The 8,504-nt window shown below is 36.5% G+C and overlaps 1 pseudogene across 1 annotated transcript; it reads right to left on the bottom strand.

The window, feature by feature from the left end:
* Positions 1–1,139: 1,139 nt before the first annotated feature.
* On the bottom strand, positions 1,140–2,544 carry LOC108297647 (annotated as a pseudogene). The gene has a single exon (XR_001822282.2). The product of XR_001822282.2 is annotated as a 60S ribosomal protein L4-like (transcript).
* Positions 2,545–8,504: the final 5,960 nt, after the last annotated feature.

Below are 8,504 nucleotides of genomic sequence, written 5' to 3'. Positions count from 1 at the left end.
TATAATAATAATGAAAAAGTTTGAAAAATTGTGAGAATTACCGAAATGTGACACAGAGGCACAAAGTAAGCACATGCTGTTAACAAAATGGTGCTGATAGTTTTGCTCCACACAGAAGTGCTACAAACCTTCCATATGTTAAAATAGAAAAAAAAAGACAATGTCTGTCTAGTGCAATAAGTCAAAGCTCCATAAAATGAGGTATGCCTGTAGTTTGATTTTGGCAATTATTTCACAATGTATACATACATCAAAACATCAAGTTGTATATCTTAAATACAATTTTTATTTATTTTTTATTGTACTTCCAAAAAGCTGAGGGAAAAAAAATCTCTTTGGTTCATCAATAGTCAGAATGATATCATAGATTTCACAGAGAAGACCAAAAGTAAGGACTTCTTAGTTGTAAAAGTACATTCAATACATCATTTTATTAAATCTTTATAACAGTACTGTGAGGAACAGAGGAAGGGCAGGTATTCTTTGACCTATTTAATAGAAGCTAAATAAGACTTATAAATAGGAAGCATCATGCCCAAGGTCATAAGGCAGGTTAGACTTCTCCCTAGGTTTAGGATGCAAACTCAAATGCCTACAAATCCAGATCCATGATGTATTAGCCTGTTCTCCCACTGCTAATAAAGACATACCTGAGACTGGATAATTTATGAAGAAAAAGAGGTTTAATGGACTCACAGTTCCACATGCTTGGGGAGGCCTCACAATCACGGCAGAAGGCAAAGGGATAGCAAAAGTACATCTTACATGGCAGCAGGCAAAACAATGTGTGCAGGGGAACTGTCCTTTATAAAACCATCAGATCTCATGAGACTTATACACTATTACAAGAACAGCACAGGAAACCCCCCCACTTCATAAATCACTGGGTTACTCCCATGACACATGGGATTATGGGAGCTGCAATTCAAGATGAGATATGGGTGGGGACACAGCCAAACTGTATCACATGATATAATGAGCAAAGTGGCCAGTTGGAAGAGCACAGGTAACCACTGCATGATGGCATTTAAGGAGGGAAGTAGCATCCAGCTTCAGCAAACGACCACCAGTGCTGCCATATCTTCAGAGGTGTTTTTTTTTTCTATCTTCGGAGTTTTTTTTTTTTTTTTTTTCCTTTCTTTCTCTCTGCCTCTTTGATCAGGTCTTTTTCAAAAGAAGCTCTCCAAAATGATTTCACCTTTATGGAATAATCAAATTTAAGAGTTTATGCAGCAGGCTTCTTTTCCTCTGTAGTAGGTTTCTTTTCTGCTGGCGTCTTTTCAGGGGCTGGTTTCTTGGTAGCTGCTGGCTTTTTTCCCACTAGAGGCTTCTTCTGCTTCTTAACACTAACAGCAGCCTTCTTTCCTTTCTTACCTATCACAGGCTTTTTGCCTGCAACCCCCTTCTCATCTGATTTGGCTTCTAGTGCTGCTGCTGCTGCCGCTGCCTTATCCACCTGGAGCTTGTGATTCCTGGCCTGGCAAAGAATAGTGTTCCAGCGCATGATCTTTGTGTATAGGTTTAGCTTCAACATGATTCTCAGGTTTTTCAGTGGGTTCTTCTTTAGGTCTCTGCAATGAATCTTCTTGCGTGGTGCTCGAAGGGCTCTTTGGATCTCTGGGCTTTTCAAGATTCTGCTGAGATCTGTATTGTTCATCTTGTGCATAGGAAGATTGTAGTTACTCTTGAGGGAAGCAGCTTTACGCCAAGTGCCATACAATTCATCTAACTTCCGGAAAGCACTTTTGGTCCAAATGCAGAAACGTCCCACATGCCCACCAGGAGCAGCAAGCTTCAAATGTTCAATTTGCTTACACTGAGCAAAGTAATTCCAGGGATGTTTCTGAAGCCCTTGATGATACCATTATCTTCATTGTAGATAATGCAGAGTCCCCTGTGCTGCATATGGTGACAGTTTCTCATTTTGCCCTTGCCAGCTCTCAGTCGCTGAGAGGCATAGACCTTTTTGATATCATTCCAGGTTGTAAGTTACTTAAGAAGCAAAACAGCCTCCTTGGTCTGCTTGCAGCCTTCAACTTTGTCTTCTACTACCAAAGGAAGTTCAGGAACTTCTTCAATACGATGACATTTAGACATGACCAGTGCTGGTAAGGCTGAGGCAGCCAGAGCACAACAAACGGCATATCGCTTTTGGGTTGTGTTCACTCTACGATGCCAACAGCACCAGGTTTTGGTTGGTGCAAACATTTGGCCTCCATGACACATATTTCCAAAAGCACCCTGGCCAGAACGGTGAGTCCCACCACTTTGAACTCTGGGAATTCGAGCCACAGCTCTACCAATACCCCAAGCCTCAGCACTGGTCTGATGACCTGCTATTTCACTGACGGCATAGGGCTGTCTGTTCTTTTTGCGCAAGTTGGTGTGAACAAAGTTCACAATATCTGGTCCAATAGGATATTTGAATACAGCAGGCAAAGTGACATTTTTGCCAGATGACTCTCCCTTTCTGTAGTACATCAATATCAGTGGGCAAGCACATGCCATGGCGGAGAGGAGACAGCCATGCTCCTCTCAGCCCGGCAGCTGCCACAGGAAAAGCTATCCTCAGAGTTTTAAACACAAGCTCCAATCCAGACTTTTAAGTTAAATCTTCCGATTTTAAAATGTTGCCTTAATTAAAATACAAAACAAATGAACACTCTGAGGGCTAAGTACATTTAAGTCACAATCTTTATCTTCTGACCTAGGGGTTTCTGCTTTTCAGACAGTGTTCTGCTGCTTAGTATACCAGTCAAGGGTTGTAGTAGTCAAACATTTGGCTATAAGAACAGGTGTACTTGTTACCTGCAGTTAGGTCTGGTTGCATGCATCATGTACCATATTTTGGCTTCCAAGTTTTCTTAAACCATTTCCATATTTCTGTAGTATTTATTACTATACTTATTTATCTTAAAATATTTTTCAAACATTTAAATATACTGATGTATTAAAAGATGTCATTTAATAATAAAAGAAAATGTATTACCATTTATTTAATATTTAGGACTTAATTAGGTGACAATAATCGGCAATGAGAATAGTGACTGAATGCCATATAGTAATTTTACTATTTATTTTTACTCTTTAACAATATAGACAATTTTAAGTTTTAACTTGTTCTTTTCATTCTCTTTACACTTATTTTATATACACTGGTTATATACCCAATTCTTAGAGATAAATCTAGTTTCATTCTGGGACATTATTTATTTCAGTATGGCCACAAACCAAAATCATACTGCATCTGTTTCAACCATTTTTCAATTGTGAAGCTAGGAAAACATTTTTAGCAGCTTTGAGATATAACTTACATACCATAGTATACAATTGAGTGATTTCTATATATTCATAGAGTTGTACACTATCTAATTTTAGAACATTTTCATCATCTAAAAAAGAAACCTCATATTCATTAGCAGTGACTCCCTTTTCTCCCTCCCCGGCCCCTGGAAACCACTAATCTGCTTTCTGTCACTATGTATATCTTTATTCAGGACATTTCATATAAATGGAATCATACAATATTTGACCCGTTATGATTGCTTCTTTCACTTAGCATAATATTTTCAAGGTTCACCCATGTTGTAGAATGTAATAGCATTTCAGTTTTTATTGTTAAATAAAATTCCATTGTATGGATGTACATAAAATTGCATTGTATGGATATAAACATTTAATTTATCCAGTATCAGTTGTTGGGTACTTGGGTTGCTTCCACTTTTTGATTTTTACAAATAATGCTTCTATGAACATTTGTGTACAAGTTTTTGTGTGGAGATGTTTTCATTTCTTTTGGGTATATAATTAGGAGGACAATTGTTGGGTCACACAGTAATTCTATATTTAATATTTTGAGGAATTGCCAATGTTTCCAAAGAAGCTATACTATTTTACATTTCCACCAACAAAGCATGATGGTTTAAGTTTTTTCATATTTTTATCAACATTTGTTTTTGTTCTTTTAAAAAATTATTTTAGTTATTCTAATGGGTGGGAAGAGGCATCTCATTGTGGTTTTGGTTTGGTTTTTCCTAAGTATTAATGATGTTGAACATCTTTTCATGTGATTTTTGGTCATGTGTACATTTTTTTGAAGGAATGTCTGTTCAAATCATTTGGCCACTTTTGAAATGGGCTATTTGTATTTTTACTGTTAAATTGCAAGAATTCTTTGTATATTCTCAATACAAACCTTATATAAAATAAATGGTTTGCAAATATTTTCTCCCATTCTGAAGAAAGGGATTGTCTTTCTTCATGGTGTCCTCTGAAGCAAAAAGTTTTTAATTTTGATGAGCTCCAATTTATTTATTTATTTTTTGTTAGTTTTGCTTTTGGTGACATATCTAGCCATTGCCTCATTCAAAGCCAAGAATATTTACTTGCATGCTTTGTTCTAAACGTTTTATTAGGTTGGTGCAAAAGTAATTGTATTTTTTTCCATTACTTTTGTACCAACCTAATATAATTTTAGCTCTTTCACTTAGGTCTGCGATTTATTTTGAGTTAATATTTCTATATGGTATGAAGTAAGGGTCCAATCTCATACCTTTGCATGTAGATATCCAGTTATCCCAAGCACCATTTGTTAAGAAGACTTTTCTCCTCCCATTGAATTGTCTTGGCACCCCTGTCAAAAACCAATTGACCATAAATGTACCTTACACTTGGGAATTAACCCCTTATCCATCCTCTTATTGTCTAATACTGGGGCATTGCATATATATCTGTTTTGCTTTCTTAAATATAAAATTCTGTGGGCTAAATATAGCAACACATTTTGTATCTCCTATAGCCCATAATCATACTTAATAAGGTTCCTTAAATATTTTGCATTTACAATACAAATAGAACTTTCTAGGAAGAATGGCCCAATATACTCAGAGTGTAGTTGCATGAGAAACCCAAAATAACAGTGGCTTAAATAAGATATGGTTGTTTCCCTCTCACATAAAAGAATTCAAAACTAGGCAATCAGAGTTGATTTGGTAGCTTGATGAAGTTATCTGTATCCTAGCTCTCAACCCTATCATCCCTAGAGTGCAGTCCCCTGTCTTCAAGGTACTGGAAAGCCACTAGAGCTCTAGCCATTAAATCTGCATGGCCACACCTCACTGCCAAGTGAAACTAGAGAATGTGGTCTTTACTGGAGAGCAGCAATATGTCCAGCTAAAAATCAGACTTCTTATTACAAGTAGACAGGAGGGATACATATTAGAGGAAATCAGCATTCTCTACAACAGGCATAAGGGGATAACTTTAAAGCAAAAATCTCTTTGGGACTAAAGAAAGTGAGGTATTTAGGAAGTTCCAAGTAATTAACTGTCTCATAGCTGCCCCTGTAGCAATGGACTTAGATAAGACTGGGATGAATGTGGAGCTTGTTTTTTTTTTCTGATTAATTGGCTGTTCTTTATTCTAGAGTACAGGGACAACTAGCAGGAAAGCATTGAATTACTTCACCCCTTACAAGTTGTAAGCTGTACTCCCAAGTTATCCTCATTGAGAAATGATGTCAAATAATTAAAGTATCTTCTACCCTATTTGTCTAAACTGTAGGAGACAGAAGATGCAACTCTTTAAGGAACAGAAGGTCTGAGCAGGTTCATCTGCCAGAAGACTTGGCCTAAGAGGTGAAATGAATTCTGCAGGAATCCTAATATCATCCAGTGAAGAGTCCAGAGTTGTTTGTTCAATATTGTGCAACTAGCCTGATACAGGTCAAGGATAGAGAAGAAAATTAAGAATGAGGTACATATTCATACATTTAAAAATTATATGAGGCAAATGACTCTAAAATTAGCCACCTATGTAACAACTTCTAGAAGCTCTACTAGTAAAAAAATGCAGTTACCATGAGGTGATGGAAAAGCTTTCCCTTTCTTCCCAGTAAGGAGAACTACAGATCCATCTCATTTGCAGAGGCTGGCCCCTCCCCTTATCTCCATGGGTTACATGAGTGGGTCCTGTAGATGCGTTGATTTCCTTGACTTCCCCCTATTCTCTGGCATTAGTGTTTTCTGTAGTAAATTGTTCACCCTTGATCTGCAGAAGTGTGAAGTAAAATGTGATAACAATGGTTATCTCTAGCTGATTAGATTACAGTTGATTTTTATTTTTGATTTTTTTTAGATTCTGTGTATCATCCAAATTTTCTATAATAAATATGCATTATTTTATAATTAGACAATGTTATAAATTTTAAAATAAAAAAATCCGGTCAGAATCTTTAAAATATGTATACTATTTAGGAAGGATGAACAATGGACCCTTTGTCAGTGGTACACCCAAAGCCACTATAGGAGAAAAGAATAAACTGTTGACAGAGAACTTAGAAATAAAATAGTAAAAACAATTAGATGTAGATAAGCTTAAATGACTGCAAATAATAACTTTATTTTCACAAAATTTTAACAAAAGAATTTATCTTGGCAGAGGAGAAAGCTAATATTTATCTGTAAGTTGTAAGGCTTAATTCTTAATGTATGAAGAAAAAAGTTCTGCAACATGAAGCACATATGTTTCTTTCCTTAACTATTTTGTGGTGGAATGAGATTAAAAGATGTGAAATGAGATAAATAGATGTGAAAGTGCTTTATAAACCTATGCTTTGCGAATCTGTTACTGTTACTGTCAGAATACTATCTATCATCTTCTACCTCTAGTAACTGCTGTGTGACTTGTCATAGGGGTCTCATATTTACACAAAAAGTAAATTTCTAAAGGTTTTGAAGATTCTCCCCTTCGCATCACATTTAAGTAGTAAGGTATCTCTTGGCTGCCAATGCAGACAATTGCCTAGTGTGATATTTCCATGTTAGCCTTAGAACACTGCACTCTGAAGAGCACAGTGCAGCTTAAATCCACAACGAATACAATCATTGCCTAACTTTAGATATGAGAGAAATGTTAAAAAACATCAAGTCTTCTGGTGCTTTTAAAAGGCCCCAGAAAGAGAGCCAAAAACATGAGAAAAACTCAGCATTTGTAGCTACTGTGTGAATTCAGCGGCTCCAAGTTCTTAGACATCCTAAGGCTACTCAAAGTGTTGTTTTAGTGAAGATGGATGATGCCTTCCCTGAATCATCCTCTATCACTGACAGAGTGAAGGAAGATGGAATAGTGGGCACAATCTCATTCAGCTGACTCTGTGTAGTCTTAATGGGTACAGAATTTAGCATCACTATTTTACACTGGAAAAAGATGAGATTATGAGGGGTCAGGAAGGCTTTGAGTTTTTACTCTAACCTCACCAATAATTAAGATTGTGATACTGGGTAAGCCACCTTAACCTCTGTAGATGTCAAGTTTCCTATCAGTGAATTGTGAGTATATAAAATACTAAATCTGAAATAAGTATTCAATCCAAAAAGGTTATGAACATTGTTAAAATTTGCCACATGGAAAAGCACACACCACAGAGGCATAATTGTGATCATGAACAGATTTACAAAAGTGGTATCACATTATGGAGGGCCATAGGGCTGATAAAGACAAATGCATCACCAACCTATGCCCAAGGTCATTCAGATTTTCACAGTAAACACAGAGCTTCTAGCTGAATTAGCTCTGGAGGGTATGGAAATTTTCCAACAATATGTTCCTAATTTCAAAGAAACAGAACTGAACCTTGAAAAGCCAAGAGGCCTTTACAGAAACTGACAAGAGATGAATTAATATAGGCATCAAGCTACAGACCAAATTAAATTTTTACAAAACTGTGAAAGAGGATCAGAAGGAATAAACTTTTTGGAAGCAGAGTCATTGAAAGTCAGCTTTGATGGATGGACAATATGTGCAACAAAGTGAGCAACCTCTTTGGTAGGCAGCTTCAGGGACTTGGGCTACTCTTGAGTCTAAGAGGCTGAGTCACAAACAATGCTAAGCAACTAAAACAACTTCTTGTTGAATAGTAAAATTCTGCATAGTAGAAGGAGAAGCAGGGGTATGACATATGACACACGTGGTAGTTAGCAATCCACTACTGACTTTACTGCCACTACACCCAGAAAAGCCAGCTGATGTGTCAGACATGAGAAAGCGAAAGTATGTCACAGTGAATGTGGCTTTCTCCCCAAGTATTTCAAGAAAGAAATTAAAAATCCAACTTCTATAATGGTGTCTACTGTACAATAACAGAGATAAACTAGGTATCCATGAATTCAATTTTCTACAGGGTCCCAGAAATATAGCCATATATTGTCCCATTTTCTAATGGAAATAGCCGGAGAAATATAAATATCAAGACTGGAGAACATCAAAGACATCATTGGAAAAGCCCCCACATAGGAAAATGAGTGGGCCTGAATTCTTCCATTTTGGAAGGGTAAAGCCTGAGTGATGATGCTGGGATTAGACACTGAAACTATTTAGAGAAGCAAAACAAGTTTAATAAAGCTGTATTTTATTATGCTAAATGACACCTTTATTATACTAAATAAATAACTACCAAATAACCTTCCCCTTGTAATAGTGCTAATGTGATTTTGATCTGAAATGTA

Source organism: Cebus imitator, unplaced genomic scaffold, assembly GCF_001604975.1.
Source record: "Cebus imitator isolate Cc_AM_T3 unplaced genomic scaffold, Cebus_imitator-1.0 Scaffold824, whole genome shotgun sequence".
Taxonomy (NCBI): Eukaryota; Metazoa; Chordata; class Mammalia; order Primates; family Cebidae; genus Cebus; species Cebus imitator.
The sequence above is the reverse complement of the archived record's forward strand: the minus strand, read 5'-3'. Positions and strand labels throughout refer to the sequence as shown.